The 24,641-nt window shown below is 40.5% G+C and overlaps 1 long non-coding RNA gene across 1 annotated transcript; it reads right to left on the reverse strand.

Annotated features, from left to right (window-relative positions):
• Positions 1-236: 236 nt before the first annotated feature.
• Positions 237-9,306, reverse strand: LOC142407727 (uncharacterized). Its single transcript, XR_012775023.1, has 4 exons — positions 9,043-9,306; positions 1,839-1,875; positions 1,662-1,746; positions 237-946 (listed from the first exon to the last, which is right to left on the reverse strand). It is a non-coding gene; the product is annotated as an uncharacterized LOC142407727 (long non-coding RNA).
• Positions 9,307-24,641: the final 15,335 nt, after the last annotated feature.

Here is a 24,641-nt window from a genome sequence, read left to right on the forward strand (position 1 = left end):
AATGTTACTTTATTGTGAGTATTTGCAGTCCTATCATATTTCTCCATTTCCTCTAGTGTCTTCTCTAAACCAGTTTCAGTATAACAAAACAGGAAAAATTATTACAGATAATTTTTAGTTTGAATCTGCTGTAGCCACGATTTTGTGCGAAGCAAACTGATATCTTGGTGAGACAATTCATTAACTGATGGTACTATAAAGCTTACCCTTTTTTATAAAATTTAGTTCTGTTTTAATAAAGACAACTTGTGAGCAGCTGATTTTTTTTTTTTTTTTAAAATAGAAATATGCCACAATAAGGCATTTGTAAGAAGATGAATGATGCCTAAAAGCTATGTTGGAACCGTCATCCCACAGTCTCATGTCTTTTTTTTTTTTTTATTAGATCTATAATTAATCCTTACTTATACCAAATGTGTGTGACTCAGACACACTGACAGAGGGCTGATGACAAATCATGATATTGTTGATGCTGTAGAAGATGCACTGTGAGCGTCTTCCAAGGCTTGGAGAACACCCCCTTGTTCAAGCTGTTTACTCAGTAATCAAAAATCACAACAAGAATCGTCTCAGTCCACTCTTCAAAGCAACCTTGACTTTTGTTTTTTTCTGGAGGGTTAATCCAGTCCTTGATGAAGTTCCAGAAGCACCTCTTTCCCTGTTTGCTGGATTCTTTCCTATATTTAGACAATCAGTAAGAGTGACTAGCTCAGGTAAAGAAGCTGACCAGCCAGGCTTCACAACTCTATTTGCATCTCCGAAACCCTGGAGGACAGAAAAGTCTTTTAATTGGCGATTCAACCTCAGTAGGAACATGCTTTCAGGAAATGAGGCCTACACCGTTGTCTTCACACCGGGCACACTCTGTCTGGTTGCCATGGTAATCTGTTGGAGCATGCTAGGTCCAACGATGTGGAAAACAAGATGGCTTCCTCATTTGTTTAGCCTTAAGGAAAATTACAGATATTAAGAAATCATTACAGGGCTAACGGACACTCCAAAGACTTGACCTATATAAACAGCATCGTGTCAGATTGCTAATAGCTGCCTAAGTTTTACTTCTGTGACTCTCCTGGAAGTCCTTAGTTAATGAAGGTTTTATTACCCTAAATATTTGTTTTTCTCCACCTGCAAGTAAAATCCTGTAATGTTAAAATCCTGTAAATCCTGTTAAATCCTTTTAATGTTAACGTGGACCTCCTATTCAGTGACGTGCATTTAATTTGTCAATCAATTAGCAAGAAATTTAAATGCTAAATAACAACCAATGCTTTTGGGAATATAAAACCAAAATTTTGGGCACTTACTGCCACTTTCTGCAGAAAGGATTTTCTGTATTTCACAGAAAGCTCTTTCTTGGTGTGGGGCGGCCGACACGCGGTGCACTCCTCGTGCTAACGGAGCGAGGTCTCAGGCTCCTCAGCCTCTGCGGGGCTGGGGAGGGTGACACGTCTCCGAGAGAGGAAACGTTGCATTTGAAGTTGGCGCTTTGAGGATGGGGGAAGAGGAAAATTAAATGCAGGCATGAGAAAAAGCGTACTAATGAATGAACCCATCTGTTAAAAATATAGGAGGAAGTGGCAGCCAAAATCCGTAACTGCAGATACGATGGTGGTAGGCTCATATGGGGGAACCGCAAGGTCAGTAGAAAAATAGATTACGTCTTTCAAGTTTTCTCAGTCAAATGGTCTGTAATTTCAAAGCAGCCAGTTAGTTGGTGCCGTCCACCTCCTCAGAGCCTGCTCCCTGGGGAATGAAAGATGAAGGTGAGGAATTTCACAAGTTGCTGAAAGACACATTTCAAAAAAAGGCTTGTTTTGGTAAGTCTTCCGACATACCATGTCTTTACTGGGGGCTTCCAGCGTCCTCTGGAATCTGAACGATAGAAGAAACAATTAACACATGGGACAAGTTTACTGCTTCCTTGATTGAAACGTATCAGTGGCAGATACACATATGTAGGCACATGCTCCCCATCTAGCTCTGCGTGCGCGCTTTAGTACATAACCGGAGAAACTATGCCTTTCGCTTTCTTTGCTAGCTTTAAAATGCGAACGCTCTGGTTTTCGGTTTGGCCCAGGAATCTGGGAGATTTCTGATGGAAATGCCTGCATTGTATTCAAAGCAGGGTGATTTTCTAAACTGTAGAAAATACCAACACTGAGTGCTCCTTTTTAAATGCAGAAAAGCTGCCCAAGGACTGCAAGATGAAATTAAATGAGATGGCCTCCCCACAAAAAAATTAGCCACATTCCAATATCATAATATTTACACTGAGAATCTGAATTGCTCAGATCCTTATTGATTATTTGAACTGTAATTCTTTCAATTTCTATGAATTTCCTTGCTCTAAAATTCACCCTTTCAGCTGAAATAATAGCATGTGCTTCCATTGTTTTTCAAGAGTATTTATTTGAAATTTCAGCAGTCAGAGCATATATTTACTTAGCAGAGGGAACAGGAAACATGGTGGATCAGGACACTTAATACAACCATCTGAATGTTGTTTATTCATTATGTTCTGGCTTTTTTACTATATTAATATGATATAGTACACTTTACGCCAGGTATACTATCTGTGTACATAATTGCACTTGCACTTTTCCTTTTATATTGCATATCGATTAAGTAAATTAAAGGAACAGTGGGCACTGTGACTGATTTATTTTCTTGGTGTACCAAATTTACTTAGTTCAAATATCCTTAAATAAACAGGATAAAAGGCTGTATGTGATTTCATGCATTAGTTCTATCACTACTTTTATCCCAGAGGTCTTTTTTTTTTTTTAATGTTTTGCATGTGGGTGCTAATTCTCAGGTGTAGCAGTGATAACATTGCATTGTGATTCTCTCTGCTCTGCCATCTCAGGTGTAAAATTTCTGGTGTGCTTTATGAAGCACCATGTCAATGCATCATCCGTAACAACTGGTGAGATTCACAAATTGAGGAGAATAAGGAGAATTCCAGTTTGGTTGTGGGTTGACTTAAACCAATTTGGTGTACCAAATTATCTAATCAAAGCTTTGGGTTTACAACTGAAATGTATCCAAATATTTGGTCTTCAGATAGGAAGCTACAAATCTCCTGAGAAGAATTCAAGAGTCTTTCGTGAGAATTCTGCTATATTTTACACCTGTTTCTTGGAAAGGCCCAGTCCCCAACTGTAGATGTTCCTATTTTGGAACATTTGACTTGTTTCACTAAGCACGTTAAGAGGAAATGTGAACACATATAAAGGAGGAATTACTCCCTGCACAGTTTCAACAGTGAAAGCTTGGTTCTGGTTCAGTTAAGCATCACAAAAAGCTCTGGGTGCACTGTTATTTTTATTTGAAACGATTTGTCTATCACAATATCATTGAGTTCTCAACCTTTTACTTCTGGAAAAAGGAAATATGGTTTAAACTATCTCCTCAGAGCTTCAACTTGCTAAGGGATGAAAATCACTGATAGCTGTTGCAGGAAGGGAGGTTACATATTAAAAAATGAGACAGAAAGAGCATTTGAAAAATGAATGGGAAAAGAACAACGAACCCGAAGATAAAGATATTAGTAGAAGACAACGATGGAAAAAGGAATGTGCTGACTTGAAAAATGTTTAGAAGATCATTCAACTATTTCTCACATGGAAAGATGGAGTTGCTGGATATGGCTTTGCACTGTGTTACTTTGTAAACCTCTCCTCGGTAATTAATCAACTCTTCTGTTCTGGTGCAGAGGAAGAGTAACACATTTTTCCCCATGAATTATTCTACATCTTCATTCCTGAATGCATTCTGGACCCTAGAGGCTTTGTAGAACGGGGTGCTGTGGGATGGGCTCTTGAAATTCTTGGGTGATTTTAGCTACAATGACTGCTGGGAAGGGACAAAGCCTGGCTACGAGTATGTGATCTATGGACCATTCTCTTCTCCTTGAGCCAACTTCTCCTCTACCTCTCCCTAGAGTCCTCATTGCCATTTCTAGATTTCTTAAGTCTTTTTTTCCTTGATGGTAGATCCTGTGAAAATAAATTATTATTATATTGTGGTAATGACTTGGATATTCCCTACAGTTTTGGATGTGTGGTGGATCATGGGAATGAGAAGTTTGTTTAATGCCAGTCAGCAAAAGGCAACAACGACAGTAAAGAAGAATAAGAAAAAAAGAAAAAAAAAGAAAAAAGAGAGAAGGGAAAAAAAAGAGAGGGAGAACATTTTCTGTCTGAGCAACTGTTTTCTCTGCAATGAAGAAAACAAGTGAAGGATGGATGAAGTTACCTCATCCCATGAGCATCCTCAGTGGGGGAGGAAGGAACCAGTCTGGAACCACTTCTCAGTGGCAGCCCAAAGCCTTTAACTGTGAACTGGTTGGGAATCCTTGTCCTGACTTATGCTTGGGCAGAAACAAATGAGATTTCCCACCATGGGGGGCAGGTGGTAGCAGAGCCTTTGTCTTAATGATCTCCCATGTCAGAGCCAGGCTGTGTTCAAATCAAGGTTAAATTCAGCATGGCTTCTCTATTGGTCTTTGTTTTTCCCATGTGTATTGCGAGGTTATTATCTTTTGCCATATCCAGAAGCAGCTACTACCTCTGCGTGCAGTTCAGTCTGTATTTAGGAAAATCAAATCTTTATTACTTCAGGCAGAGCACTCAGTAACCACTAGTTAAAACTGTAGTTCTTGTTATTATTGCCTCCCCACTATTACAAGATGTTCATAACTTTCTGAAATGAGTCTTGTCTTGAATTCTTCTGGTGTAGTTTCTGCCCCAGTATGATTTTTTTATTATTATTTAAAACTTGAACACAAAAGATGAGCAATTTCTGAATAAGTCAGAGAAAAAAGTACATTCTCTTTTGTTTCCCTTTTGCTCTTTTTGCATTTCATTAAGAAGGAGATTTGAAAGGTGTCGTTTGACATAGAAAGTCTTCACTAAGAGGCAATGAACTTTAGGCTGCTGGAGAAATAAATATTTCCTGTGCTATGTTGTAATTCTGAACTTTAGAATATGATCCAGTCATTAAGAAATGCACTGCAGCTTAATAACTCTAGCCCCACAGAGAGGGATAAAGTTGAAAGTAGTTGGGGAATTCTGGTGATGGTAATCCGTTTCTTTTCAAGGAATAACTGTGCAGACTTCATTTTACATTTGTGTCTATTTTTACTTTTAATTCGTGTAACTGAGCTTTCTCTCAAATCTTTGCTCTCACTCTCCTAAGAATTTCTCCTCCCTTTCCATAATTTACCTAACGTCAGTGTTTACAACAAAAGCAGAGCACATTTCTTCTTTTTCCTCTTTATATCCTCTCTCCCTCTACAAGTTATACTCACTTGGTTGCATGCCCATTATAATAGATGTGTATCACTGGCACTCACTGGTAAAAGCCAACTACATGTGGACATTAGCCACTCTCCCCCTTCTGACCATCCCTGTTTATTACAGACATTTTGGTATTTACTCTTTCTGCTGTCCTTTCTGCTCCCAGTAATTGTGTTCTTAATTCTTCTGTTTTCTGTGTACACAAACACAGATTATTTCAAAATCCCTTGCTTCTCTCTAGAGAGACCAATCTTCATCATATCTTTTTTTTCATTAAGTATTACCTTCTCTATCTCATTGCCTTGTTTCTTATTATGGTATACGTTAGTTGTGTTTTGATAGATGGTTGCCCAAAACACCAGAACAATGTTTAAATTACCATGGTCAGACATCAGCTGCTTTTTCCTGAGAGTGCAATTCCTCCCCTTTGTAAAAGTATCCCCTTATTTCTGCTCAGCTTCATGTAAAAGGCTGAGTAACACATACCACATGGGTACTACAGATTGACATCTATAAGGAATCATTTTTCAGAAAGTGGATAGTGCCAATAAGATAGTCCAGAGAGGTTTTCTTCAGTGCAGGTGTTCGGAGAAGACGACATGAATCCGGTCAGGAGTTAAGATCAGGAAGACTTTAATGATGAAAGAAGAGTGCAGAGATTCTAGTTTTCATTACTGTGCTTATAATAAATGCCTTACCCCTCCTTTTTTGTTGTTGTTGGTTTTTTTTCTTTTAATTTTCTTTTTTTCTTTTTCTCTCCAGATTGCTCTTGGAGACCAAGGAGAAACGATTGCTGGCACTTGCAGAAGAAAACATCTGGGGTCTACTTGCAAACATTAACCTGAGTGTAATCTAAATATCCTGTAGATATTTCATGTTAAATCAATCTGTTAAGCCTGGTGTGGTGTGCATCCCACAACCTTTGCACAGATCTTTAAAAAAAATGACTGGCTCTGTGCTTGCCAGTGCAATACTGGGTTGACGCTGCAAGAAGGGAGCAAAAAACCCAATTGTCCAGAAGTATGGAGGCAAACTCTCCCTGGGTGGCCAGGGAACCATTCTGCACTGCTATCAAGCCAGGTCAAGGAGCGTGGAGATATCATTTGGAAACTGAAATTGTCCTCTGCAAAGTCCTGCCTAGACACAGTAATCTCCTCTTCAGCAAGAAATGGCCCAAAGAGAGTGACCAGTGTGGGCTGCTGATCTGGGAAGGAAGAACATGGAAAGGAGCAGTGAGGGAAGGGCAACAGCTCACATTTTACTCAGTGCACAAAAATAATGTCTCTCCTTTTCTGTTGGCTGGCAGCTAGTTTACTTTGGTCTTCATCTCACTCTCTCCGAAGTCAAATGTTTTTCCCTACCTATATTCCTCCACTTAAAAAATAAGCAAACCAAGAAGTTGCTACAGCTTTGCCTACTGGCCTCAGCCACTTCTCTGGTTTCCTTTTCTGTCATGCACTCCCTTAGGTCACCTCTGTGCTCTGGCTTGTGAGATTCTGAGAGCTGGACTGTACTTCTAACACTGACACAAAAACACTGACAGTTTGAGTCATGTAAAAAGCCTATAGTGCATTCAACTCATGCAGTCCATTGAAGACTGCTTTTTTTAAGTTGTTGGTAGTCTTTTCCCAAAAAAGGATACATAATTGTATAATGCATTGCACTTTCTAGCTGTAGACTTTGCTTCTCTGTCTCCCTTTTGAGCAAATATTTGGAAACTCTGGTATGTGCCTATGTCTTTATTGGAGCTGCAATTCTAAACTGTGTTGGAGGCAGTGATATAGTACAGTTTATTCAGAACGATGTATTGAGGAAGTTGTGCAAACTAGTGAAATTTTGCACAGTAAGGTCATGATCTGTGCTTTGGCCATGTAGGCACTACAGTCTTTTAAAAAAGTAAACAGTGAGAACTTGCAGGAATTGCAAACTGAGGCCTGAAACATACTGTTCTTGTGCAGTCTTAAAAGGAAAATAAGCTATGCACATTTTCAATCTGGCAAAAATTTGGCAATAACATTAGAATGCTTGTCTCTAATAGAGCATTCAGAAACATTTTAAGTAAACAAAGCCAGCTAGCAGCAGACTAAAGTTGATTTACAGTAAAAAGCAAAAGCCAACAAAATGTTGTTAATTCCTGGTTACTGTTAAATATTTTATTCTACTATTGCTAACTAATAATGAGTGCCAAATGCCATATATACAATGCCTTAGGTTTGCATACTATACCTATCTGGATTTGAATTTTCAAAATCTTTAGGTGATACAGATTTGATTTGTTTTATTCGTGCTTCCTATATATACACATATTATATATGCATGTATGTATGTATATTATTGGAAGGGAAAATATTTATGTAGGAGACTTATGGTTTTGTTTATCTCATCAATGGAGGACCAAATGGAAGAGGTTTGTTTTTTTTCTAAAATCTTCATTAGTTGGGTTTAATTTTTATAAACCCCAAAACTGATACAGACCGGTGCCAAAGTCATCCAGGGTCTGAGCTGGTGAGAGGGTCCTCCTTAGATTCATGTTCACCCTGAGAGGTTTAGCAGTGGAATTTCCAGAAGTGCCAAAATGTCTGAGAAGCAAAATTCTTGTTGAACTCAATGGGGTTTATCCATACCCTACTAGGGGTCTCTTATACCTGACTGTTTCACAGACAATCTCTGTGAAAAATTGGAAGCGGAAGTCTAACCTTAAAGCAATGCACTCCAGTAACTCTCCCTCCCACCAGGAATCCGCCCCCAGCAGCGGGGCTTCCTGTCAGCGTCTGCCAAGGAGAACGGATAGGATCCAATGGGCTGGCCTGAGAAATGGCTGCTTTATATATGTCATTTGTTGTGCCTGAGAGCCACTTCTGAGAAAAGGAAAAACATGTCATGAATTGGAAAAGAGTTTGTTTTAGGAATAGTGTCAGAAAGTGTGTATTAGCTAGTTATGGTTTAATATTCCTAGGGTGAGTAACCATGCTAAAGTAAGGCAACGGCTTCTTGCGTAAGCATGTGAAAGTTTGAGGTGGAAAGACTATTAAAGTCGCTCCTGCTAAGTTGTGAAATAGGAGAACCTGTTTAAGAGTCTGACGTATGCAAGAAGACTGATAGTTCTCTTAGTGCTACGTGTATTTTTATTAAGAGGTGAAACAACAGAAACTGCAGCAGTTAACTGACACAGCTAGCAGAGATGCTGGTGGGAAAGAGGAAGACAGAAGAGTAGAAGTAGCTTGAACTGACCTTTTTATGCGGGAAAACTTGACAGTCTCAAAAATGGGAAGGAGATGTTACCACAGGAAGGAGGAAGCAACTGGCTGGTGTAGCTTTGCTGAAGAAGGCTGGGAGACAGTTGTACTTTATGGCTTAGGTAGTGCATATTAGACAGTTGGTTTACTTAGTTAGGAATTTTCCCTTCTCCTTTTAATAAAATATTGTCGTTGCCATTGATTCAAATTTGCAAGTGGGTAATTAGCTCACTGAGCACCAATAGTGTCATTTAAATTCCTTGGTGAGGGGCTGAACTTGGATTTCCCTGGGAACCCCAATTCAGCTGGGACCAGCCCCTTGCTGCCAGGTCTAGGGAGAGAAATTACACAGGATGGCCAGCCTTAGCTTACCTGGTGGCTCCTGGGCATGGCAGGGTGCTGAGGCGTACAGCACATGCTGAGGAGGCCATGCCACAAGGACATGGCAAAGCTGGCAGGAGGGAAGCTACGTGCACCTGAGGGTGGCACAGGCACAGTCTTACCTGCCTTTGAAAATCCAGCCCTGGGAAGGTTTGTGGATTCTGTTACTCTCTCATGGAAAGTCTTCTCCCTCACCAGTTGTGACGCCACATCCTCAGAGACCTTCACACCCTCATGTTTGCTCAGTAGTGTGGATTAGCTGGGGAGCCTGAGCCATGCTGTGACCTCTTCCAGATCTCTGCTTTACAGCCCGGCAACCAGAAGCAGATGGAAAAGAGAGATGCAAAGTTTTGTACCCATAAAAGCCCTCTGAAAATTTTTTGAGAAACATAGAGTCCTCTCCAAATAAAGCATTAAAGTACTTGTGACAAGGTGAATGGACAGGCCCCAGTTTGTCAGGAGTTAAAACTGTCTCAGTCAGCTGGAGGCTTACCAGCCACTAGCTATTAGGATTGTCATTTCCCCTCAGGAAATACCTGCTGGTGTATCAAGGGTAATTGCTAGCAGTCAGCTGTATCCCCACAGGGTGGGTATATAAAATCATCAGGAAAAGACTGAACTGTTCCTGGTAGGAGGCAATAGGGATTGTGTGTGTGTGTATCTTGGGTGTTTATCTTAATGAAGGATCTTAACACAACGTGGGCTTTTGTTTCAGTTTTAACCCTGGTTGTGACTCATCCTTAGTTTTCTGCTGAAGCTTGAATTTTACAGACTTCTTTTCTTATCTGAGGCCACCACTTGCAACATTGGCTGGTTTGTCACAAGTATTCTCCAAAACAGAGTAGATAATTATAGCTTCCTGAATAGCTTGGTGTCACTATGTGGTTTTGCTTCTAGAATACTTGAAATAGCATTCCCAAATGCTCTTCACTTTGTTATGCTCTTGCCAATCTTTCCTCTCACAAAAGGAGTAAACACCTTTGCTTTCCTGAGACTTGGTTAAACTATCCATGAAGCAGGTATATCAAGTAATGCCTACTGGTTACCCTTTAAAGTTCATTCTAAATTTTACAGCATTATAAAGATGAAAAGCAAGGCAACAAATTCAGAAGCACTTGTGCAGTCAGTTTAAAGATTCGCTCCCTCTCCTGCCTAGGCAGAGTCTCCCCTGAATATTGCAGCCCATCAGTGTTAGCCTGTCAGTTAAAGCACTCTTTGCCTCCATCCTTTCTGCAGTAATAAAGTTCCCAGAAGTGCAATAAAGCTAGACACTCAAAATAGGTCATCCTACCTGACACTTGTCTCTTTGTTTGGACATATCCCCACATATCCAGGCTTTCAGTCATGCTCCCTGGGCTTTTTCTCCTCCTCCCCAAAGACTCCTCCAGACAGCAAGTTGTCACTTGGCTGCCTCTCCATCCCCTCTCACTCCCTCTTCCTGTCTGGCATCTGCTGCAGGTGTGTTTGGGTAGGACCCACTCCCTCCTTGCTAGTGTCAAACAAAGACGTGAGCTTCACTTGGTTGTGAAGCTCAAGTTAGGTGCTTCCAGGATGGATTCAACACCTGCATGCTCTCTGAAATGACTAGTAAAACTTGTCATGATCAGGTCATGAACTAACCACAGACTAAGGTGCTTTTTGAACAACAATGAATGTCAAATATATAGTAGATTAATAGAGTTCATAAGCCATTTGATAGTAAGTCACAACTAGAGAAAAAGGAATAATTTGATGAATAAACTCTTCACAGTGCAGGTGCTTCCCAAAGCAATTTCTCAGCAGAAACTGAGATAGGATTCAGAAGTAAACCATCACTATTTACTTTGCTCTTTCCTTCTTGTATTCACTTCCTGAGATGAGAGAAAATATCTCCTCTCAGACTTCTGTGGTTGTCTTATGAGTAGTGAGGTCTTCTGTGAATCATACGCCTTCAAATACTCACTTTATAAGGAAATCTTAAGCCTTTGCATGTATATGGGAAGCTTCTTTATTCTAATTTCCAGAACTCAGCAAACTATGAGGTTAAATTCTAAAAGAGTTCTCAGTTATAAAGTTAAAAAAAACAATGGAGAAGGAAATATCTTACAATCCACATTTTTCAGCTGATGATAGTTTTTCCCTTGCTTAGTATGCTCTTCCTGGGACACTTTGTAGGATGCTCAGAAGAGGCCTGAGGAAGACACACGATTTTCCTTAGATTGCCTAGTTCATTTCCAAAACACTGCGTTGAAAATCTTAGCTCATTCCTTTGTTGCCCTTTGTAAGTGGATGGGATCTATTGATGGGAAGAGATGAATTCCCTCTGCAACAGAGCAGACCTTTGTGAAAATGGATCTCCTTATAAATGGCCCAATCCTCTCCCTGAAAAACAGATGCCAGAAGCAGTTGTGGGACATTATGTTTCAGCTCTAGAGACTTCCACTTCTAAGAATAAAGTAAAGGAGTCATTATTTATCTAAACAAGGCCTTTATGCTATGGTTCAGCGGCTGCTGGACAGCCGTGTGATCTGTCTTGTGTAATGCCCTCACCCCCTCCTTTCCCCATTTGGAGATGAGAAAAAAAGACTTGTACTAGCTCAGAACATACTTACACAGCTCACTGTCTATTGTGCTCAGTCGCTCTGTCTATTATGGTCCATTAGATAAACATGGTGTTGAGCAGCCACTCAGCTACTGCTGTGTACGGCGGTGCTGATAACACACTCTATGTTTAGAAGGGAAGCAGTGTGTCACAGACTATGTGGGATAGGTTTACATATACGTGTGTGCTTTCTCCTCAACAACAGAGAGCTTCCATCACAAAGCCTCTCTCTCTGAGGAAACAGGCGTTTTTTGAAACGATAGTCTTTTATCTTTTGTGACAGATTTTTTCATATTGCTTCTCAAAATATCGCCTTGTATTTCTGTGTCTATGGGTAAATGAAGTGAGATGCGAACTCCTAATATTTCCCTTCTCCTGTAGGAAATTGTACTTTAAATACAGAAGGAAGGAGGCAGCTGGCTAAATGTGCACTTTCCACGTGCTACTGAGTCTGTCGAAGTTTCTGTGTATACAAGGCAGCTGACCTCTTCCAGGAGCCAAGCGGTCAAACAAGTCACATTTTACAAAAGCACCTAATCATATTTTTTCAAAAGTGACGTAGGCACTTCAGAGCCAAGATCGCTTTGAGAACGGGGCTTGGGGCTTATCTATTCAGGGAGACATAGCCCTTTGCTGTGTTCGGTGTTGACCTCCAGATATGTACACAGCCCGACACAAAAGCTCCTCTTGTGCTTTTGAAAACATCACCCAAAGCACACAGTGCTCTGAAAACCATGTTCTGTGGAGGGTTGGTCCAGGATCAGTGAGTATAAACTTGCAAAGAGCAGACAGACTGGGAAGGCCTTGCCAGTGTGACAGGGCAAATGGTCAGGAGCTACTTCCCCCTTGATTACACAAAGCAACAAACCGAGCACTGAGGCTGTCCTTAAATTATGAGAAGTTGGGTGTTATTCTCATTCTGCGCATGGGAGAGGATGGGGATTTCTCTTTGGGCCCAAGGTAATGGGCGTTGCAATGAAACAGGAGCTCAGCATCACCATTTGCCAGCCAGTCTTTTATCGAGCAGATGTCACGATCAGATCATCACTGCAGAAACAATGATGGTGACCAACCTGAGCTGATCATGGCCTGTTTCTTGCCATGTGCTGGATAAGCTGCACACAAGGTACATGTTAAGAAGTATAAAAGTTCTGCTGACTTCTCTGAGGCTTCATGAGCAATGACCAGGTTCTTTCCGAGACAGCCCAGCGTGTAGTAATGCTCCAATACAAGGTAATAAAATGTGTCCATTAAGACATACCTTACATAGTATCCAAGTACTTATTTTAAAACACTCAGATTGCAGGCTGCTATGCTATACAGCAAAAAATACTTAGAATATGATGGTTCATTACAACAGAATGAGTCCAGTGAATTGTGCATTCTTAATACTTTTTTCCTCATAATTGTGGTGTTATTAACAGATCAACAAAATAAATCAGCAAAATATTTAAAAATTTCAAAGTTGTTCCCATGAACCCATGGAAAAGAGGTCAAATTTTGTTTCAAAATTTTCTTGGCAACACATGCATATGATATTTTTAATTAGCATTCTAATGTATGATGTACTAGTTACAATATTTTGGTTTCCAAAGTACTGGTAAACAAGGCAACCCACATAATGGTTTTAATCTCTTCTTTATGATTAAAATATATTACACAAGAATATAATGAAATGGAAAAACATTGGTAATGCCAATAGTTTCTCATGAACATTTTAGCCTATATTTAGCATTAAAAACCAGATACTTTTAAATTTGATAATATTCAAAGTTTCAATGTCCACAGTTTTGTGGACTGATTATTTTACTTTTTCTTTCCCCCCTTTGAATCATTCTGAAACCTGAAAAAATGCTTATAAACAGATTCTACACTGCAGTTATGTTCTTCCTTAAGAGTGCTGAAGTTAGCTTCTTTACCTGAATCGTCCTATTGCAAGATTCCTTTTGTAGTGTCATGAGGAATCATATTAATAGCATGACTTCATTTCCAGTAAAAATTTTGGTCACGATTGCAGACTTCAAAAATCTGTGCTTTTTACTTGGTCTTATTTCCTGATATTCATATTTTTTCTCTTCCTTTCATCTACTCTGCTTTCAGTGTCAAAGTATGTCATAGTTTTTCTGGTAAAGGATTAATTCAACCTCAATAAAAATAAGAAAACACAACACAAATACATAAAAATAGTGAAATTCAGTGCATGGTCTGAATGGTACAGCATTTACACAGAAGCCCCAGAGAATGCAGGGCATATATTGAACATTTTTAGCTATCAGAAAAGTTCTGGTAGTTTCCCTTACTGCATTAGAAGTACCTTTGTTTGGACATTTGCGCAAGCGAACAAAGTTGAGCATGAAGATGATTTCTGTTATTTATTTAAAAAAACCCTGTATCTGTATTTATACCTATATACAATCTGTCTTCCTTACATATTCATTTTACTACATAACCACCTACAGTGTATCTGGCTTATAACTTATTTTCATCTCAATGGGTTTTTTTCATGTAAAAATTACATCAATCACTGTGCAGGTGTGTGCATTAGGTGCCCTTCTGAGTGGGAAGCCTAATAAGAGAAATGAGAGCCAGAAGTTTCTTGCAATTCCTGGTGCTTACCTCAGCTTATCTCAGGTAGTACAGACACCAGCCAGTGCACAAACACAGAGAGACTTGCAGACTGCCAGCTCTGCTTTCTTCCCTGCTTGCAAACCATATATGGTGGAACCTCTGCCTTCTGTGGCCCATTCTGTGACAACAGGAAGGCACCGTGGAGCCAGGGATTCAGGAAGACAGGGGTTAGGTGGGTTTTCAGATAGGGGTCTGGGTGGGAGATAGCCCCTTCAGTGCCCTTGCTATGTATGTCTCATTGCGGAGGGCTGTAGGCTGAGCAAGGAAGGACGGCGACTCTGGGATGATCGGTCCCTGTGGGCATGCATCATGTGAGTTGCTTGGGTTTTTCCCAGGTTACAGATGTTACTGGGATGCTCCTACTAAGCTATAGAGAGTTTAAAGATGGAACTGGAGAAAGGAGAAAAAAATGAGGAAAGGACAGGAAATGTGAGAAAAGAGGGTATCCTAGCCTAAGCACTGAAGTCTCACTTGGCCCTGCATTTAGCAATATAGCCCATGTAGAATTTACATTAATTCTGGTCATTTTAGGCACACTGTTCAAGCTAGGGGGACCTACTTCCAGATTCCATCAAATCATCAAAATATCTTCAACTAGGCATTTCCTTTGCTCTTATTCCCTGATTTCCATCCAATCAGATGTTTCTTTTATCTGATGCTCTCTTTTATAGCAAGAGTTGTTTTGTGTAGAATGCTCTTCCCAAGTGCAGTTAGCATCGGTAACTCTCTTCTCACTCTGGCTTCTTCAGCTGACCTCCTGCAGTGGTTATAAAGTTTAGGCAAAGAGAAAAGGCAGTCACACATAAGAAATAACTCACATGTAATCCCCACTGTATGTCAAGTTGCATAGGATGCCTATTCTCCTTGCATGCCTCTCTGGCAACAGTATATCACTCTGTAATAATAGTATACAGTAAAGCTAAACTGAGTCATTCATGCACAGGAGAAGTGTAGCCCTGACAGAAGCAAGTAATCTGAAGTGCTGGTGTACATATGCAATCAAATAGGATAAATCTTGTTTCTCTGTGGTAATATGAGTGAGGAAGAGTTCAGCTCTATATGCAAATACATTCAGAGTATCTGATTCTGTTTAGATACAGGTAAGTCAGTAAAACAGTATAATCTTTCTGGTTTAGACATCAATGCAAGATTTCTTCTGATCATTAGGCAGTGGCAGCTATTGGAATAATTTCTAATATGGTTTTATTTTCACATGATAACACCTATTGCTTTTATACAGCACATGTTCTTTAGGGCTGCCCAAAATTAGCACTGTTCATTAAAATGGAATGAGGATAGAGAGGGGAGTGGGGTGACGGGGTGGCGTAGTGGCAAAATACAAGACAAAATAAATAATGAAATATCTTCTACTTTACAAGTTTATGGAATGTTACATTGGCATTTCAGTTCCCAGCATCCAGTTCCCACCTTCCCGCACTCATATGGGCATGTGCTCTCTTCATACCCTTCTCCTTGACCATGTCAAATGAAGATCAGCAACAGGAAGGAAATATTTCTCTTTGATGCTGCAAAGTCTACATGACCACCATGGAAAGCTGACCAGAACTAATATGTGATTTTCTGGAAAGGTCATTAGTAATGCCAGGAACATTAAAAGCCTGGTCTATTTCAGTGATAAATGTAATACATTGTTGATTAAATGCGTATATAAAATGATATATTGTTTTGATGATAACTATAGCTACAGCTGTTATAGTTCTGGGTGACTCTACGTACCTCCTGTGTCATTTTCCTGGTCTAAACTGTTCCTGTGTGCCAGTGGAGTCTATATTTTTAAGACTAAATGTTTGATAATGGTGACTCTTCTCAAGATGGGTGGTTTCATGCAGTTTAATAGCTATGTTTTGTACAAACATCTGCAGTTGGAAAGAGAGAATTTTGGAGATATCTGGGAGAAAAAAAATGTATACTTATAATGGCCATTGAAATGCATTCTTCAGGCCAAAAAATCAGAATCTCAAGTGCATAGATTCATCTCCTGTGCATTTCTCACTAGGTGAATAACACCATCTTGACAGCAGTGAATAGCTGTGTACTCTGGTGTGGAGCAACCCCTGGTTCAAATTAAAAATTTCAGGATTTGGCCTCAGGGGAGTTTTTCTTGACTGAGGACTTTGAGATCTGATTAACAAAAGCCAACCATTAGTCAATAAATTGTCACCTTTCATCAAATAATGTGTTTGACAAATCAGTTATTCTGGTATTCAATCAGCTTTTTAGGCTGTTCATCAAATGCATTACTTGACATAGAAAACATTTGTCAAACAAACACGGTTGATAAATTTCTGCAATATTCTCTCATGTCTTCATCTGGCTTCACATTTTGCCTTACAAAGATCCCTCCATTCCTCACAGTCCCATCTTCCTCTCCGATGCACCTCACCACCACCACCCCCCCCAATGCAGCAAGAGGCATAAATATTTTCCTTGTCATCACTTCAATGTTTCTTCATAAAGTTTTGGAAGAGGAAATAAGCAGCAAGGGCAAAGATCAGAACGTTTTATCTTTCATTGCAGCAGTTCCTTCTAAAAACACCACAGTTTTAAACAGAAGTTTATTTATGACTTCAAGAACCATTGGAGATGCTGATGGAAATGGAGAATCAATTTAACTCCATTATAAATTAGTGGTAACATATATATCACAGTATTGTGATAGGGTCACATGTTGGAGATAGGTTTACTGCAAGCAAGGGACTCAGGGAAACAAACACATAACTGATTTGCCTGTGGGGATGGGGCAGGCAAAGGGTAGGCTGGATGACCCCAGCGTTCAAAGCAAGCCTGACAGGGGCTAAGGAAAGCAGTTCAATCTTACAAAACTGGGCTCTGTTCCCTAAGGGCTGCTTCTGTTGGAGACATCTGAAATATCCCCTGTAACTTCAGCAGGCTGAATTTTGAGGGGAGGTGTTCTCTGTGTGTGTCTGTGTGTGGGGAGGTGGTGATGGGGGTGGTGGTGAAAGTCTTTCCAGTGGAGCTTTGCGAGTTCCTTATTCCTGCATGCTGTGCAAAAAAAGAAAGTCCCTACTTCTTAGAGTTTTCCATCACTGGATTGACACATTTGTCATCATTGTGTATCTTTGTCTTATAGAGTACACACAAAAGAGACCTTGACCTGTCCACTACGAATCCTAATTTTAGTGGGAGTCGAAACTGTCAGCAGTACTTTATCCAAAGTCTTTGTCTACAAGATCACAGCTGACTCCTTAGTCAGACTGTCTGACACTAGCCATTTCTGTTGGAATCTGAGGTTAGCAGAAGTTAGGATATATCCAAACCAAAAATGACACAGGGCCAATTGCTATGCAGTGTGGATGCAGTCAGATCAAGCCACTTAGACTCAGTGAGTGGTCCTGTTTCATTTGGCAGTGTAAGTGTACACCCAAATTAACTTCTGAAGAATGTCTTTAAAGTCTAGTGAAGAAATCTGCTTTCTTCAAGTGCCTATGTGCTTAGAAAAGGATCATCATCAGGAAGAATAAACATGATCTTGTACTGGCTTACATATTTAGCCTAGCTTCATGAAGAAATTAGCTTATCAAATCATGTTGTCTGTTCTGTCTGTCACTTTCCCTTTAGCTTCCTCCCAACAGCCCACACCTTTCATGCCCAGTAGGTGTGAAACCCATTCATCAGCTTAGGATGATCGCAGAACATGATCGCAGGTTGATCGCAGAAGGATGGAAAAGGTTCAACCAGCATAGATGGCATGCAATGGCTAGGTAGAAACCATAATGAATGTTCTTCTGGGGAGAAACCCTACTAGAATTCAGTCCATTATCCATTCTGAGAGGGAGCATCTAAGCGGCCAGTCAATGTATGTGTACTGACAGCACAGTATGTGTACTGTGCAGCATAGCTCTGAGCCAGACAAGCTGCATAGTGCTTCGTGTGCAGCAGGAGAGATGAAGAGAACAGTAGATGAAAGATGATGTTTTGAGGAAATGGAAGGGACTGGAAGTATTAAAAGAGACAATTAGGGACACACACAAACTTCAGGTTTTGTTAGGAAAGGAACAACATGTTTTTAAAGAAGCAACAAGTTATGTGTTGTGCATCATCCTATTTATTGTTGCTGCTGTTGCATGCAGCCCTCCCACAGGAATGGTTGCTTGCAGGGTATATTTAGACTACAGCGATCAGATTCCACCACACTGCTCTACAGTACAGGTCAAAACTGTGCTGCTTGTTTTCATTTTCAGCAGAAATGTTAAACATTTTGTATGTAGATGCACAAACTCTTCCTTTTCAACTAAGGATATAAACAATAATATCTCTTCCCAAGAGTTATTTTGGTTTTTTGGGTTTTTTTCTTTTTTTTTTTTGGTAAACCTAATTGTCCTCTAATTCAGTGTTATAAGCACTGACTTTTGTCATGGGATCAAAGCTATATAGCCTTATGTAATGGTGACTGGAATAGCTCTGTACTGTCAATATTAACTCCAGCCTTGACTTCAGATGCCTCCCACCATTAAATGTCTTGCATGGTTTACAAATCTTGCTCACAAATCTTGCTTGTCTAATTGGGTCCTCAGATGGAGAAGCTTGTAAGGGTCTACAGAGCCTGCCTGGTAATTAGCTTTGCTCAACAGAGTGTTGGGACAAACCTCATTCCAGGTTTCGACTATCAGGCAATATCAGAGATTTACTGTGGTTGTCTCTTCCTTCATAATTTGCTCAGAAAATGAGTTGCTCATGGTAATAATCTCCTAAGACCTGCTTCCAAAATCCTGGTGGGTATGTCTGTAGTTGACTAACATTTTCCCATAGTCTTGTAGGAGGGCTCTGAAGATAAAATTTCTGTGGCTACTGCTTTGGATGTTAAAGGGACTATCCTGGAAGTGGTTGGAAGGACTACCGGCTGATCTGGGGATCTCAGGCTCTGCGTAAGAAACAAATGTTGCTGGCAGAACACAGTGACTCTGAGCAGGAAGTTCTCTGACGATTGGTTCATCTCCCAAGCCTCATCCCAGAAGTATAAGCATTAGAAATCCCTGTTTAACCATATGTGTAGGACACTGGCAACCTAGACTATCCAGAAGGTGTCAAGCAGCATGGTCTGGCCTTACCATGGCTGCAGAATAATCAACACATGCATAACTGGTGTGGTCAACACTGTGTCTGCTGCATGCAGTGCCTGGCTTCTTGGAGGTACATGTAGCTTCTTGTCCACACTGCACATTGGCAGTGAAGATGTGGGCTGGTTCTAGCAATCACTTCAAACTGCCACTGATCTCTTGCAGCTTGCAGACTTTGCTAGTTAGATGAGGGACCTCTTCCTGCTAAGTCCCTTGGGGAGTTTCTGAGCTCTGGGCTGTGTCTGGAATTATTGCTAGTAGAGGCACTGCAGTTAGGGATAAGGGCAAATCCATCATGCAACAGTGACTCCAGCTGGTCTTGGACAGTCTTGAGAAGGGACCAGTGATTAAAGACCAATGGTAGCACACTGTGGGCCCTGGGTTGAATTGTCTCAAAGCCAGCTTGTGTATAGCAGCTCCACTGTGAACTGGGCTGGAAGTCCTAGGCTAGTAACATATGCCAACACCTGCATCAAGAGGGTCACTTGGATCAGCAGAACACCATCTAACCAATTGTCAAGGCAGGCAGTGGTGAAAAAAGACTGGAGATCCATTAGCACTGAGTTGCACCGGCACAGACATGCTGGCTTTTCTTCTTGCCTGGGTTTGCTAGTTCTCTCTGCTCCCACAGTCTTGTTTAGAGGCTTTAATACACTCCAAACCTGTGCAATATGTGATATTCATCTTGTTTTGACTGTGGCCACCTAAAACCTAGGCATATAGTCTGATATCCTGAAGTCAATGAAGAAGAGATTAATGCTTCCAGCATCTAACTCACCCTGTGCATCTTAGGCACCTGCCCTGGCATGGGTTACCTCTATCAAATCCAGCTGAAGAGAGAAAAAAGTATCAAGCCAGCTGAAGCTGATGAGTGTAAAATATCTGAAAGTGTCAGTGATGCGCTCTGTCATGGCCTGTGCTAGTGTCTGTGAAATGGCCGTGACGAGACATAATGATGAAACTTATTTTCTCCATGATCAATAGAATTCTAGCCAAATACAGCATGATACTGCTACTGTGTGTGGCGACTGAGGTGAATGCTGAATTCTTGGTCAGGAAAAGCACCCCACACAGGATCAAGAAAGAGACTTTATATAGTGGGGACAATCTGGTGGATGCTGTATCAGTGTTTTGAACTGCAGTTCAGTCTTATACCACATTTCTGAGATGTAACATATGATTAGTAATTATTCAGGAGGGGAAATGTGGATACAGGCTGGCCTTACTTCACCAAATGCATTCCTGACTGTAATGAACTGTCACTGAGATTTCTTGTACGTATGTAGATGTCCTCAGAGTTTTCTAAAAAATTACTTTCTTGTGGTTCCAACCTAATCAAGTGTGGAGACTGTGTGTAGAATGGATGTGTCTCCAGTTAGGGTGGTCCCAGACTCAAAGTGTAGGATGCTTTTGTTGAAAACCTTTGGTGTGAGGTAGGCTTAGACAAATACAGTGGGACTGGTGCAGGTGGGTGATAGTCAGCACAGAATAGTCAGTCTTTTGGACAAGCATCCAAGGGCTAACTGCATCCCCAGAAAATGACATTAAAGCTTCCCCTCCAAATGACCAGAAAGAAGGCTTCATTTTCTAGCCTGTGACAAACTGATTAATTGTTTGATCCTGGTAATAGGTAATGGCAAAGATCCATTCTCTGGGTAGCCCTTTCATGGTTTTTGGGATGTCTCTCTTCCTTGGGTGAAGTGAACTAGCATTAAAGGGCATCCCCAGGTGCTCTGGAGTGCTTCCTACTAGAGGTATGTTAATCTTGCAGCACCAGATTGTCTATTCTTTGGCTTTGTTTGCAGTCTCTTGTGAGCCCAGTCTTGGCCTGTCTTGTTTCAGGTCGTTTTGGAGCCTACACTGAAGCATCTGTGCAGAAGGGAATGGCAGACCATTTCCTAATGTGCGTTGCCAGAGCTCTGGTAGGGCCAACAGCTCCTGTTTGGATCCCAAAAGACAGAACTTCAGGAAAAGCAAAGCTACCAAACAGACAAAAGCAAAGCCATGAAATGGACAAACTCAGGCATTGTTTGTGCCAGCTGCTGGGTGCCAAAGATCTAACTACATAGAGCTAGAGCAGGAGTCCATGACAAGGAAAGGTTCAGCGACAGTGAGAAACAAAAATGGAAATATAGCCAAAATGGAAGCTCTAAGATGATGTTTAGTGAAGGCTGTCAACATCCAGAGTTCTCTGAAGATAGAGCAGGAATGGCAGGACTAGACCAAATGGGGAAGTCCAGAGAAACTCTTACATGGACCAGATGTTAATGAACAAACATATCTGTGTGGAAGCAGCCCGTTAGAAAAAAACTGGGTAAATTTTATGCAAGATTGTGAGTTTCAGCCAGAGCAGGGCTGTACTTCACATTGCTACACCATTAAGTTGGAGACCTCAAGACAGATTTATGGTGCCATCAAACCACAGTCTTAGTTTTACTAACTACTCTGTCTTTTTAATGGTACTTAAGGGCTTTACTGCAGTTGGGCATTTTATTGTGTTTAGACATGGTTTTAACAACTGAGTTAGCTCTCATGATGCTGCCAGTTGCAGTCTGTGCAGAGAAATAGAAGTCTTTTTTCAGCACTGTAACCTAGTAGACAGGGTTATATTTTGGTCTTGCAGAGTTTAAGAATGACTAGAGGCCATTATGTTGAACACAGCTTCTCCCTGTATTTGCTGACATCCAGTTCATATGGTGTCAACTAATTTCATTTGTTAAGAATTTTATTTAAACAAGCTAAAAATTTTCTAAAGGAGCAAACCTTTAGAGCTTTTATCCAGCCTTGAATGACTCCCATGGAGAGCAGTGAGTTGGGAGGAGGAGACAAGGAGAAAAAGGAAAATGCAGGCAGATCCAACCTAAAATCAAAACTGTTGCTTCATGCTGAGAAAAATGACCAACTGTTCTCTTCTAACCTTTCTTTTAAAATAGTTTAACTTGTTCAAAACCTAATAATGTGGCTTGCTTGACTTTCAAAGCACAGGATCATTTCAACTCTAAAGGGCAAAAACAAAATCTAAAATTCATGAAAGGGAGAGAGAAAACTTAGCTGCTGTCCCACGGCTTCCATGTTAACACAGGAGTGATATGCCCTGCAGGAGACTGACTCAACTTTTTTATGAGCCATCAATGATTTATTAGAAATCCCGATGTTGTTCCCCAAGAAAAAAAATATCTTTCATTAGGTGACAGGAGGTGACATAAGGGACTGATCTGCCATGCTATTCTCCCTTTTATCCCATTCTCTCTTCCCAAAATACAGTTACTATTATGCAGTATCGGGTATGGAAGTGAGTTCTGGAAGCCAGAAAGTCCAAGGGATATTATTTGGCATCCTAGCATAATACAAGGGTTTGCTAAAATCGGGTGGGAGGAAGCATACCTTAGCTACTTTAAGTAGGGCAGAAACATCCTAAATTTATCCTAAAAAAATGATAGCGTAAGGTTACTATTTATTATTAGTCACAGCTGATTATTTTAGAGATAGCTTTGGCTTTATTCAGTGGTAAATGTGCTGTCACCAGCTACGGACTGTGGCCACCCTTCTTGCCAGTAGTCAGCTTTGGGCAGTGGATCAACTGAATGCCTTAAATTCTCTGTTGAACCTTGGCATTATTATGGAAGAAGTCTGCAGCCAATTCATGGGTCCCTGGTATAGCTCCAGCAGCTTAACAGATGGATCACTAGCAAGTCTCTTCTCAATTTCTCTGTTAAATATTCATGGAGCCAGCATGCGCATAGGCCCAAGCATGCCCCTGGAGGTGCCAGCAAGGGTCTCTGATCTGGGGAAGATGTCAAATTGGCTAGTGGAAGTCTGAGGGCAGAAACGTTTTCTGCAAGGATCCATCCTTCAGCGCAGAACATGGAGTGACAGCCATATGTGCAACTGTGCTGGTGAATATGTCTGCAGTGCATGCTTATACAATCTATTAATAGGCCGGTGGCATACCGAATGTTAATGTGGGGAAACAGGGAGTGAAAGACAATAAGGAAATGCCTTGGACTAAGTTGAAGCGTCAAGCAAAGTAAAAGTCTTCCTGTTAGCTTGCTGTGAAGTTGAAGAAAAAAAATTATGCTGCATTCCCCACTCTGCCCTTAGAATATACTGCTCTTATTTTCAGAATGTGCTACTGAAAACATTGCTAAATGCAAGTTCGTACAGCCCTGCAGATTGCTTAGTGTTTTTAGATCCCAGTCAGGGTTAGAATAATGCTTTCTTTTGTTATTATTTAATACCATCATTGAAACAACAGCCAAATATACCAATAGAGTGTCAGGGTCCGTATAAGAGTATAGGGCTACCTTTTTGGGCAGTACTACGTATCAGCATCTAGAATCTTTTTTTTTTTAACTCTGCAATATCTACAAAGCCTTAAGAGTGCTCTTTTAAAGTCTGCCTGTGGTGAGAAGGAGGTTGCAGTTTTCTTTGACAAATTTCTCTGTTTCCACTGCTATACCAGAAATACAGTTTATCATTATGTCTCATTAAAAATGTTGCAGAGAAGTAATTTGTTGTTGTTACAGTGTACTGCATAGAGTATGAAGAATTAAAAAAAAATCCTGGGAAAGAACATACTTATTCCCTCTTGAAAGATTTGCACCCAGTCATTTGAAATTACACAACGCTGACAAGCTACTATATAACCAGTGTTGCTAATATAATCAATTTGAATAAAGGTGAAATATTTCAAGTGAACTCAATGCAAGCCTTTTTATAACATGATACGACAGAAGATATGTAATATGCACATGTTGTAATGAAGAAACAAACATTTCTGTGTTTGCCAGTGCCATGCTAGTCATAAGTATAATGAGCATTAAAGTTAAGATGGGATACCTGGAAAAGGCCGTATTGCAGACTCCTGTTTCCTTTTACTCAACAGTCTAAGGCTTTTAATGCTTCTTAACTTGCGCTAGAAGTCTTTCCTCCTTAGCCAGGAATTCAGATAGCTGCCTAAGTTTTTTGCCCCAAAACTGGTTCTAAGCATGATTTCATACAGTTACAGTATTAGCTACAATAACAGAAGAAAACTAATGTTGTAGTACTGTCTTCTATTTCCCAAATGTTGCAACCGAGTGTGTGTTTCCAAAGGGCATAGTGTGTGCGAAAGCTGTGAGGTGTTTTAACTGGTACTCAGATATACCTAAGATATTTGTCACAACCTGAATGGTATAGCATGATGCTTCTGTAAGGTGATGTAGTAAACTACACAGTGCTGCTAATATACCATTAAACATTGTGTCCTACATAGTCTGGTGGTTCTTGTAGCCCAGGAAGATCTTTCCTCTATGACAGATAGAGGTATTTCTGAAAAGGTGCTATATAATTTCCAGCAAGTAGTAGTCTTTCAGTCAGCTCAAGAATAACACAAACCAAATCTTTTTGAAAGCAAGCGTAAAGTATGCAGAAT

Source organism: Mycteria americana, chromosome 3 (genome assembly GCF_035582795.1).
Source record: "Mycteria americana isolate JAX WOST 10 ecotype Jacksonville Zoo and Gardens chromosome 3, USCA_MyAme_1.0, whole genome shotgun sequence".
Classification (NCBI taxonomy): domain Eukaryota; kingdom Metazoa; phylum Chordata; class Aves; order Ciconiiformes; family Ciconiidae; genus Mycteria; species Mycteria americana.